Source organism: Ipomoea triloba, chromosome 1 (assembly GCF_003576645.1).
Source record: "Ipomoea triloba cultivar NCNSP0323 chromosome 1, ASM357664v1".
Classification (NCBI taxonomy): Eukaryota; Viridiplantae; Streptophyta; class Magnoliopsida; order Solanales; family Convolvulaceae; genus Ipomoea; species Ipomoea triloba.
In genome coordinates, this window is record NC_044916.1 from 9,317,898 (window position 1) to 9,331,730 (window position 13,833).

Below are 13,833 nucleotides of genomic sequence, written 5' to 3' on the forward strand. Positions count from 1 at the left end.
AGTCTCCAACTCTAAAAGTATTGTAGTTCTAATTCTGGGTAGCGTCTCCAACTTCAGATATAGTCTTTTCATCTTGAACAATTTTTGTTGAAGTCTTCGAGTCTTCAATAGTCTTCGTCTTAAATAATTTTTGTTGGAATATGACGGGGATAAAAAAAACTATTTACAACAATATATATTTTTTCTCCCACTACATTATACAATGTACATTTTTTTTTTTATATAAAAATGCAATGTGGGGGACAAAAGTCCCCCACTTTATGAAAATCACATGGGGTAGCACGGCTACCCCATTCCCATACATTTTTTTTTTAATATATAAATGCAATGTGGGGGACAAAGTCCCCCACTTTAGGAAAATCACATGGGGTAGCACGGCTACCCCATAGGCCCATACTTTTTTTTTCTTTTTTTTTTTAATAGGATAGCCGAAAGTGGCTGTCCTATTTCCCTCCCTTTTTTTTTTTTTTAATATAAAAAATGCAATGTGGGGGACAAAAGTCCCCCACTTTATGAAAATCACATGGGGTAGCACGGCTACCCCATACCCATACATTATTATATATATATATATATATATATATATATTTTTATAATAATAATATTATATGGATTAAGAAGAAGAAAGAAAAAACGAGCTTCATCATCTTCTTCGCTGTCTTCTTTACCGGAGAGAAAGAGACATCACCGGCGACCACATCTCTTTCCGGCGGTTTGTTGGATCGGGTGTTCCTTTGAGTCAACGTATTTTCTGAGCTTGGAGGCGACACTCGCGGCGAATGGTGGTGAAGTCGGCGGTCTTCGCGGCAGTGGCGTCGGCGATGAAAAATCCAAGGTTGAGTTAATGGTAGCTGCGGCGGTGTGCGACGTCGTTCAGGTGGCGATGAGCTTGGCGTTGATGGTTGTTGCGAGGGTGGTTGCTGCGACGTCGTAGGCGGATGTGGTGGTGAAGTCGGCGGTGATGGCCGGTTTTTCTTCTTTCTGGCTGGCGACGAGGAAAAAACGCGGTGTCTTTTTCCTCCCTTATTGTTGTTGACGATGGTGATGAACCGATGGTGATCATGATGGTGAAGATCACAAAGTGGATGGTTTAAAACCCAGCTTGGGTTTGAAATTTTTATATATATATATATTTTTTTTGTTTGACGGTGGTGGAACGCTATACGACCAGATGGTGGCGGAGCGCTGAATTTTCCGGTGAGCCGCGACGGCGGCAGTGAGTTGTGACGGTGATAAGGATGGTGAATACCATTCGGTTGATTAGAGGAACACGGCATTTCGTCGCATTCCCCACAGACGGCGCCAATGATGGTGTAAATGTAAACGGGGGTACGGATTCACACCACGTGTAGTTCGATTGTGTATGATGTAGTGTATGGAGCGTGTATGAATGCAGAGAGAAAAGGGAAAGGAAGTCATGGCTTCCTTCTTGGAGAAGAAGAGCCATGAACTCTATAGTGAACAAGACAGAGGGGGCCGAGAGGCAAGGGATCCCAATGATTCAGAATGCCATTAACATGAGGGTCAGGTCCTTTATATAGAAATAGGACCTGACCCTTACAGTAGTCCTTGGGGGTATTTACCCATCACTATGTATTATAGTTAATGATTCTGTGTATTATAGCTTGTTATCATGTGCATTATTGGTTTGCAGTACTAAACCTCATGAAACAACAGTAATACTAACACTTAAGCTATTGATAATACTTGGGCTTATATTCTGTGTATTCTAGTAACTGATTCTGTATATTCTAGTATTTTATTTTGTACATTATTGATTTCCAATAGCATACCTCATGATAAAATAAAGATAATAATTGAGCTTATGATTTTGTGTTTTCTTGTATATCATTCTGTGTATTGTATTATATTATTTTGTACATTAATGATCTGATTTTTTATACTTACTGTTATTGCAGAAATGTCAAGCTCAACAGAGAGTGACCCCATATTGGCAACGATGAAAATGCCAGGCAACAAAAAGAGAGACCGTGTATCTAGCTCACTACCAGTTCATGTAGACCTTGAACCAAAAAAAATGAGAGACGAACAAAGCGGAGAAATGAAAACATTCAAGAGGCTGCTGAAACATCACAACCACGCCAGTAAAGGAATGACAAGAATCACAGGATGACCAACCAAAAGGAAAGAAAGGAAAGAAATACTTCACCGTCAGAACAACTCCTAAGCAGCTATTCACCCTTATAAGCAGTTTGAGTGAAGAGCAACATCAAGCTGTGAAGGACATTGGATTTGGGTCACTACTAGACCTAAAGATCACCCACTGTGATGGAAAGCTTATCAAACATCTTCTTAAGAAAATGGATATAGCTAGATGCTTGGTGGATATTGTTGAAGGTGAAGATGAATTTTGTTTGGCAGAAGATAATGTCCGGAATACACTTGGACTCCCAAAGCGGAAACTTATTGTGATAGAGGGAACTTCTTCTAATGATATAGAGGACTTCAACCGCTTGGTTAAACAGTGGAGAGAGATGGGAATAGAGAAGGGGACCCCGACAACCACTGAGATGATAAACAAAATTGTTGAGAGGGAGGATTATTGTGACATGTTAAAAAAAAATAGATTTCATCATCATTGTGGTAACCACGCTGATCAGAGGCTACAAAAACACCTTCTGCAACTATAGAATCATGTACTCACTGCAGGATGTTAGCAAAATTAAGGAAATTAATTGGTGTGCGTACACAATAAAGAGTCTTCTCGACATAGCAGAAAAATGGAAGCACACTAGAGACACGTCATACAGTGGACCAGCAACCTTCCTCATGGTACACACTATTAACTTACTCTTATAATTATGTGTATTCTGTCATATAATTCTATACATTGTTGATTAAAATGCCATACCTCATGAAACATCGCTCGATAATACTTACATTAATTCTGTGTATTCTATTAAAAGATTATGTGTATTCTATTAACAGATTATGTGTATTCTAGTCACACATTCTGTGTATTCTAGTTTGTTATCCTGTACATTATTGATTTCCAGTAATAAACCTCATGAAATAACAGTTTTAAGCTATTGATAATACTTAGGCTTATATTCTATGTATTCTAGTTAATGATTCTGTGTATTCTAGCATGTCACTCTGTACATTATTGATTTCCAGTACTAAATATCATGAAACAACAGTAATGCTAATACTTAAGCTACTGATAATACTTATGCTTATATTATGTGTATTCTAGTTAATGATTCTATGTATTCCTGTAAAAGTTTATGTGTATTGCATTTTATAATTCTGCAAATTAGTAATTCCAATAGCATACCTCATGAAACAAACATTATAATATTTAGCCTTCAGATTCTGTGTATTCTTCTAATACTTTATGTGTATTCTTTTATACAATTCTGTACATTTTCAAAGTGTGCATCCTAATCTTCGTTTGTTTTTGTGTTTTTTTTCTTTAAAGCTTTCATACCTAGATCGAGTCTAGGTCAGATGGTTAGTTCTCACACAAATCCCTCCGACAATCAGAGATTGGACAACAAAGAACATCAGAACAACACTAGCACTGCATAGGAAGTCGAGGTAATATGGAAGTGGGAATGTGATTGATAGAAGGCCAATGCAAGAGGAGCAAGTGACTCACAAACCAATCTAGTCAGAAACTGTACAACGAGTCGCTGACTCCCTCAAGAAGATGGCATCAAGCATAGTTGAGTTCGGGGATGTCATGGCAGAGAATGGAACACAAAACTCTGCAGCAGAAATCATTAAGAAGACCTTTGTGAACTTCTCCAACTCTGTCAACCCCACGCCAAGCCTCAATCCAACCCCACCGGAGACTCTACTTAGGGATGATGATGTCTTCAACCAGGCCAGCTTTTTGGAAGCAGTTGCTGAGCTTGAAGCAGCTTTCTACGCCACAATGAGGAGCATCAACAATGAAATCCATGCACCTTCTTTCCAACTGTTAACTCCATCACCACCACCGCTATATTGTGAGGGAGCTACTACCTCAAAAGATCAACCAGCAGCATCACCACCACCCCCGCCACATCATGAAGAGACTGCCTCTAAGTCACCTGTTACAGACTAACAAGTAGCACCAGCAGCAGCAACAAAAACAGCATCACCACCAAGATCACCAGCAAGAACAACAACACTAGCAGCACAAGCACCACAAGGGCACAGTCACCACCAACACCAAAAGGAATACCAACAGCACAAGAAGAACAACAAGAAGCATCACCATCACCCCATCTAGCCCATTGGCAACCGCATTAGAAGCTTTAGTAGAAGATATTTCTAAGGGAGTTGTAGTGCAAGCACAAGTGCGATCTGCTTCAACCACAACACCAACCCCACCAAAACCAGCGGAGATTGAATTTGAGAGGTATACACTTACACTTATAACCCTATGTATTCTACTAATACTTATGCTTATATTCTGTGTATTCAAGCCAATGATTCTGTGTATTCTAGTATGTTATTCTGTACATTAGTGATTCTCAATACCATGCTCCATGCCACATTGGACATAAGAGATAATACTTGGGTTTATATTATGTGTATTCAACTCAATGATTCTGTGTATTCTTGTATGTTAGTTTGTATTTTATTGATTTCCAAAACCATACAACATTAGAAATAAGAGATAATACTTGGGCTTATATTCTATGTATTCTAGTTAGTCATTATGTGTATTCTAGTTAGTCATTTTGTGTATTCTAGTATTCCAATACCATGCAACACGAAACATAATTTTAAGTGTTTATATATATTCTATTATATGATTATGTACACTATGCATGCTAATAAATGGTTTTGTTTATCTACTCAGCATAATTGCAGAATCTGAAGATGATGTTGAAGATGTCCAAGTTAGGAAAAGACCACAGAGAAAATTTAGACAATTGTCATTGGTCTTGAGGTCACTTTACTGGACAGAAAACCAATCCAAGCTGACAACTGTTTTAGCTAGAGAAAAAATCATCTCAGATTATGCGTTCATGAGCTGCACTGATGAATATTCACCAGAGTAAGTAAAATAAATTTCCATATGTCTTACTAAACAAAAATGATATTACTTACCATATTATTTCCTTATTATTGATTTATTTTTTCTTTCTTGCAGTGAAATGCTTTTTTCGGGGAACAATTTGTTGGCATACATGGAAGATTTCAACACATTGGCAAAAGGTTATGTGTCAACAAACATTGTCCAAATCTAGTGCCAAAGGATGACTATGCTTGACATGAGAAGTTCATCAACCAACCAAACAGGGTATTTTTCTCGGAGGTTCTTTTGTAAGTAAACATGTTACCCCTAAACCCTTTTTTTTCTTTATTCATAATAATGAATTATATAACAAAACACAAATTCTTGGTAGATAGCTCTTGAATTACCAGCTGGTAGACCCTGTTTAACCCGCATTTTGGTTGAGCTAGAGAAATTCCAGCCCGGCCCACGGGCTGGCCAACCTGTATTTCCATCCCCCACCAACCTCAAATGTATAGTGTAAATGTGGTATTGTATTAATATTTTAAAATAGGCAAAAAGTGTCAAATAAACCCATGTACTAACATTGATTGTTTATCCAGCACCATGAATTAAAATATGGTCCATCTAGGCTATTATACTCCTAATTATTTTTCATCTACCATTTTTAGCCTATTTCTAACAAGTAACCCATTTAATTTGTTGACATGGAAAAATAAAATAATAAAAAATGATGACATGTTATTTATATGAATGTTTTGGATGATTTTACCTTATTTCATTAATGAAGAAAATGATTTCTTGCAATAAAATAGGGTAGAAATCGAAGTTGCTATTTAATGTTTTAATTACAGTGTACTGCACTACTGTGTATGTATAGTAGGGTATTCAAAGTCATTCGGCAATGAAATTCCATAAAAGTCGATATATGAAAATTAAATTATATTTATAATAACTTAAGATATTGTATTGGGTAAATTTTATTATTTTTTTTAAAAATAATTTAATTTTCATATATCGATTTTCATGGAATCTCATTGTTGAACGACACTGAATACCCCGCTATACATACACAATACACTGTAGTTGAAACTTTATATAGCAAGTTTGATTTCTGCCCTAGCTATTTCATTGGAAGGAATCATCCAAAAATACAATATCCTAAGTTATTCAATTATTCAAAAATCTAAAAATATTAATTTATTTTTAAAGTAAAATAAAAATTACCCAATACAATATCTTAAGTTATTATAAAAATAATTTAATTTTCATATATTGATAGTGAATACCCCGCTATACATATTAAAATTTTAGAGTTAATACCAGCCAAAGTCCCTCGAGTTTGATGGTTTCGCCAGCTATAGTCCTAAACTTTGATTTTGAATTGCATAGTCCTCCGAATTACAATTTTTGACCTTCTGTTGTCCTTCCGTTACAATGAGCTGTTTACACCGTGATTTTCAGGGGTAAAATGGTACTTTCGCTGCTACTGATTTCCACCGTCGATTCCATTTCACTCACTAATTTAGATCTCTCCTTAGACATACTCCGACTCGCCGTTCGCCTCAATCTCACCCTCGACGCCGACATCTCCGTCAAGAGCCCTAATCGGAGGCAATACTATCCCCTACAACCCCAAGCATCGCCATTGGCGACGCACCAAGCTCTGGTTTTGAGGATACTGTTCACTTACTCGATGTCTCGATGTCAAAGCCTTAGAAAGCTTGTTCATTTCCCTGTCATTTTTGTTGAGTTTCAGTACTTGTTTTTTAGTTTTGAGTCATTACTATTGCAATTACAGTGATTAATAACCTGTAAGACTTGAGATATAATATGATGTTTACTTCTTAAAAAAACGAACTATCTAAAATTGTCAATTTTCAAATTCAAGAGTTTCTTATTGCATTTATTTTGTCCTAAACCCAGCAAATTTATTGAAGCAAGAAATCTAATATGCGGTTCAAAAAAATCACATTAAAGATTAATTTTGTTTTTTTTTTCTTCTGGAAATTTGCAGTTTAATTCACATTCTTTACATATACAAGATTTGAAAAATCATAGAGCTGCAGGTGATGATTCAAAACGAGGCATATTTTACATAGAGACGATGCTGTATTTTACACAACCCAGAAAAAAAATAAAAAGAGACGATGAAGATGAAGATGATGATGAGTAGAGAAAGATGGGTGACCGATCTTGAGATAATTTTTAGGTCCAAATCATTGTCCAGATTCTCTCTCCCAGAAAGCTAATAATCCTTCTGACTACGACTTTCTCACTGTCGTATTCCTCCTCCTCTCCGCTACTATCGTCGCCGCCGTTGGCGCGGCGGTGCTCGGCGGATGCATTGGTCTGGCCACCTTTGCTTAAACTCACCTCTGACTTCGTTTTCGCTTCGGTTGGGCTACCGACGGACCCTTTGCTGCCATTTTTGTTGGTCATTCTCGTTCTCTTCTCTCTCTTGTTTTTCTCCATTTTCTTGCTTTGCAACTGCAGGTCATCATCATAAGTGTCAATGATTTAGGGCTAAATCTGGAAGGAAATCAATAGTTTTGGCTGAGTTGGAAATAAAAACACTCTTTTGCCCTTACTTTTCACGGTGTAAACGACAGATTTTAGCGGAAGGACTACAGAAGGTCGAAATTTGAAACTCAGAGGACCACGGTGGTCGATTTGAAAGTTTAGGACTAAACATTGTGAAACCAACAAACTCGGAGGACCTTGGATGGCATTAACTCTAAATTTTTATATAGCAATTTTGATTTCTACCCTATTTCATTGCAAGAAATTATTTTTTTCATTAATGAAATAGGGTAGAAATCATCCAAAACATCCATATAAATAACATGTCATCATTTTTTCTAATTTTATTTTTCCATGTCATCAAATTAGATGGGTTACTTGTTAGAAATAGGCTAAAAATGCTAAATGAAAAATAATTAGGAGTATAATGACCTAGATGAACCATATTTTAATTCATGGTGCTGGATGAACAATCAGTGGTAGTACACGGGCCTATTTGGCCCTTTTGTCTTTAAAATATTGTTGTTAACAAGATTTAAACCCTTGACTTTTCGCATAACTTACCACTATTGAAACTAACTATGCAAATGACACTTATTGAATATTTTTATATACGGGTATATTTATTTAGATTATTCACAAGCATTATATATAATTTATTCATATTAAATTTATTACAAGTATTAATTTATTGATTTATTTATATTAAATTTATTACTAGTATTAATTAATGTAAGTAATTGTATCTTTATATAAATATTAATATAAAATTTATTAATTTATTTATAATAAATTTATTACAAGTACTAATTAATACAATTAATTGTATCTTTATATAAATATTAATATAAATTTTATTTATAAAATTAAAATATAGTTATATATATGTGTGTGTATGTATGTATAGTGTGTGTATAATCTGTATATATATAAATATATATGGTATTTGTTCAAAAGGTTTAATGTGTTTGGTTGGAAATGGTCTTAGCTCTTAACTAAGAGGTTAAGGGTTGTAAGTATAAAATAGCCTTATACAAAATAAACATTTTTAATAATATTCATTCAAGCTTGTAAGTATAAAATATCAGTACCCTAATTATGTAAATTATGTAAATTATTCATTTGAATTGTGTATATAACACAGAATGTTTTATTTTTTGTGATTATTCAAAACAGATCTTCTTTAGTATCTTGCGACGTGCACATTTCTTCTTGGTGTGCTTCAATTTCAACAAATCAAAACTTCAAGTGATCGACAACAGACCCCTTCCTGAAGGACTTACATATAAGAGCAAGTATGATGATTATCCAGAAAAACTAGTAAGAAATCATACATCTATTAATTCAGTTACTAATACTTAAGTTATTGATAATACATAGGCTTATATTATGTGTATTCTAGTCACAGATTCTGTGTATTCTAATATGTTATTCTGTACATTATTGATTTCCAATAGCATACCTCATGAAAAAACAAAAATAATACTTGGGCTTATGATTCTGTGTATTCTTGTATATGATTCTGTGTATTGTATTATATAATTCTGTATATGATTATGTGTTTTGTGTATATAATTCTGTGTATTTTGTATCCATATTCTACAGTTGGCTACCTTTACTAAGTACCTCCAGATAAAGAATAATCCACTTGTCAAGAAGAAGAAACTTATGAAAGTGGAATGCATGAAGATGCCTTGGCAAAGCGAAGAAATTGGAGTAGATTGTGCCATATACTCCATGAGGCATATGGAGACTTATAGAGGGACGCCAATAGAAGAGTGGAATACAGGATTTATAAGAGGCCAAGAAGATGTAAGTACAAAAATATTCATTCAAGTTTTATCCACATTAAAATATTTAACATCTCATTTCTAACTAATTTTGCATTATGCTGTTTGTAGGATGAATTCATCGCATCACTAAGAGCAAAATACGCAGCAAACATAATCATGTGGCCAATGAATTCCTACCTCGCAAAAGTTACCAAGGCAGCAGAGGAAAAATATACAAAAATCAAAATGAAACTTCATCTGGTTGATTTTGTAAACATGTGAATGGTTTGTAAACTGATTTGTATGGGTTGTATTATGGAATTGTTATGGATGTAATACAATGATGTAAAGAGGTGAATGATTTGTACAATGAAATTGAAATAATGATTTGTGGTATGTTTGAATTATGGAATGGTAATTGATGTAGAACAATGATGTAAATACCACTTGTTTAACTAATAAAAAAAATCTTTTTGTCTCATGGTATATTATAGAGTGCCGTGTCTATTAAGTTTTTGTAATTACTTCTGTGCATTATGGGTTATAATTCTGTGTATTAAGTTAAACAATTCTAATTCTGATTATTAGAAATTATATTCTGTGTATTACAGAGTTACCTTTTGTGTACTACACAGTATCATTATTTGTATTGTAAAGTATCATTCTGTGTAGAGAATTGTGGGCAGTACAAAGTTTATTATGTGTATTACATCCTAACATTCTGTGTATTACAACGTAACATTCTGTGTATTATAGAGTATCATTCTATGTATTACATATTATATTTCTATGCATAGTGAAATATATGAGAATAACATCACATGATTCCTATTGCTATGCATACTAGTATTTTCGCCCGTGCGTTGCACGGAATGGATTTGCTATAATATGTTAAGAATATTTAGATCGATATACAATTATGTAAATTATAATATCGAATATTATATAGTGCAATTGAAGAATTGAGTTTGATCGATTATGTTTTTTGATGTTATCACTGCTTAAATTTGAGCAAATAATTGCCCAATTAATAGTCAATGTGTATATATATGCATCCGGTGTTGAAACTTTAGACATTTTATATATCAATGTTTATGATTTGTATTAATTGGGCTAATTATCTCGTTGTCCAGCAACTCAGTTGATATCTACTATTTTATACAATAATTCACCCCTTATTTTAATTGTATTTCCCTTATCCTAGTGAAATTGGAAATTGTTTATGTGTTATATTGTCCAAGTGTTGAATTATCTACAAGGAACTACAAAGGAGGAATTTTGGAGCATTTTGGACAAGTTCTGGAAGAAAAGGGAATTACAAGGAAGAAAGGAAACAATAATACAAACTGGAAAAGAATTGGAAGTTGCCTAATGGGCCAAGACCCATCTATCTCCTATATATTCTACCTATTCTCTACAATTAAAGAGGTTCCCCTTACAGAGTTCTGAACCCTAGCTTTTAGTTTATATTTCCCTAGCATAGTTTAGATTAGTTTCACATTAGATTAGTTAATTTCAAGATTGGAATCAAAGATTGAAGATTGGATTTGTTCTTTATCAGTTAAGTTCTTTTATTCCTTTATTACTTTCTTGCAATGTTTATGGTTATTAATTATTGCTTTGTTTTGTTTACTCCCATCATGCGTGAGTAGTTCGTTTATGGGTTTGGATTAGGGATCCATTGTTAATCTTGATGTTCAATTGGTAATTAATTGCATAAAGGGATTGAACCTTTTACCTAGGGTTTATGTTGATTTGGAGATTTCTTTGCACTAGTTATTGGTTTGTGGCCAGAATTAATTGCTAGTCTAGGAGAGGGATTCATTACAACGACAGTTGGATAGAGACCTCGAGCCTTACCAATTTCAACCTAATTTTCCTGCTATGAAAGTAGAGGTAATTTTGGGGGCTTACAATGCTTAGGTGCTTAAGGTTATGATTGATGCATCACGACAGTGGGGCAATCTTAGCCTAATTCTCTTATTGATTACGAAAGTAGCTGAGTAGAATTCTTTTGTGCATTGCCCATATATCCCTTGGTTAATTATTCTTTCCCTAATCCTGAGCTTGTTAGAACATCAAGGTTACAATCCCCCTAATCTGGCCCATACCTTTTATCATATAGTTTTCACCTTAATTAATTGTTTACTTTTATTCCACATCATTCAGTCTTTGTTACTTGGATTCTATAAATTCATATACTCTAGTGCCTGGTAATTCACACAGTTTCGTGCCATAACACCAATCCTCAGCGGAACGACATTACCCTTTTTACACTCATCATTTGTGCTCATCATCATTTATAGAAATTATTTATACGGATGATATATTTTCTATGTAAATATATAGTAATTTTGTCATCTTTGTATAAAAAGAAAACATAATAGTATATCAATGTAACTGTTTTGAATTACACATTATTGAAAACCTTTTTGTAAATGACATTGATAGTATATTATATATTGTTATTGTAAATTTTTATACTTATTTTAATTTACATCACTAATGAAGTAAATGATCTAGAATTATAGCTTTTTAGTACTTTATTTCAAAATTATGGAGTAAAATATCCCGAACCTTAGTACTTCATGGATTATAAGATATTTCTAAAGCAGGTATGTATAAATTAACTCTGTTTTTTTTTAAGTGTATAAATTAACCTTATTTCATGAATATTTGATTTGTGAGCATGCTTTATTTGTTGTGTGTTTTTGCCTAACAGTTGGGTTGTATAATGTGTTAAGAGCTATAATTCTACCTAACCATGTCAAATTTTGGCTCTTTAAATTATACTTTATTTATCCTTAGGGTTTTATCTGTGTAATTAATTTGGTTAATTTTTTTAACGTGTTATGGTAATCGGATGGAAACTGTATAGCTTGGAATAAATTTAAAAAAAAACTACATTGGATAAGATAATTTATTTATTAACATTTAAAAAAAATACATTTATTTTTTTTAAATTGTAAACATAGAGTTCTAAAATTATGAACATGGACCCGAGTCCATAGCATAATTTACACACCTCTACCATGATCGTTCCCCCCTCTCACTCAACAACTCATGTTTAGCTTAATCTATACTAACATTCATGTATTTATTAACTTAATTAGCATAATAATTATTAGTCAATTATACTAATACCTATGCAATTAATTCCTTAATTACCATAATAATTATCAAATAATTAAATTAATATTACCCAGAAGAATATAAATGATTGTTTATTTTATTTTCTTTCCACCTCTCTCTCTCACACACACATACATATATATAATCAAAAAATTAATTGTTATTATAAAATAACATCCAACACACCCGTTTAATTGTAATTATAGTAATATCTATGAGGTTCTCAACGTGGCTAACCGCAGTACGGATAGCGGCGGTGGTTTTGCGCGATCCGAACCAGGCATCAACCTTGATTGGAGGATGACGACAATTAGGAACTGACATTGATCTTGATTGAAAGCAATTAGGAACTGACATTGATATGGTGCACAGTTCGATACAGAGAATCATCAGATTGCCGCCTCTTGCATCTGCGAATCAATGGTCAACATAACGCAAAAAGGTGACCATGTGGAAAAGCTAAGGTTATTCTAAGATTCCCTACCAAATTCTAGTACCTACCCTGCAACACTACAGTTTAAGAAGCCTCTATTACTTTCACTGTTAAACAATAGTGATTATACTTTGGAACATGGTCCATAATGCATTGTGGACCATGGGTCATAATTAATACTGCTGTTGTGTTAGACTGATACTGCAGTTGTGTTGAAAGGATATTGCAGTTGTGCTGAAAGGAAACTGTAGTTGCGCGGAACAGAGGCCGTGTTATCCATTTGGAACTGCAGTTGTGTTGAACGGATACTGTAGTTATGTTGAAATGATGAACGACCTCTGTTCCGTGCAACTGCAGTTTCCTTTCAACACAACTACAGTATCTTTTCAACACAACTGCAGTATCCGTTCAACACAACTACAGTATCAGCTATGATCATGGTCTACCATGCATTGTGGACCATATAATTTGCAGTTAAACAATTTGTATTCATCATTTATAGTAAACTTCAACAGTTATATGAATTTAACCCGCAAAGAATTACAAGGAAGTAAATTAGTCAAAGTTGTTATAGTTGACAAATTATACAATGAATCAAATTTTATCGTGCATTGTAGGTCTAAAATAACTTAGCTACTGAAATATATTACGCTAACTATCTTATAATGCAATATCTATTCATAACTACTTTCTCAACATACTAAAACACAAAGAGCCAAAGGGTCGAACCCACAACCTCCTATATGTGAGTGTAAGGTCTTGGCAAAACCCGCGGATTAATAGTCAAATCATGAGAAAATTTCAATTATTTCAATGTGGACCCATCACAATTTACATAATGAATATTAAAAATTTAAATTATGAACATTCAGTATTTTGAAAATGTGGACCCGCGTCCATAGAATAATTTGCCTACTAACGTTTTTTTAGCCCAATTAACATTCTATGACAGGCCCAAAATCCGATCTATTCTTCTTCTTGACTTTAACCTTGTAGTG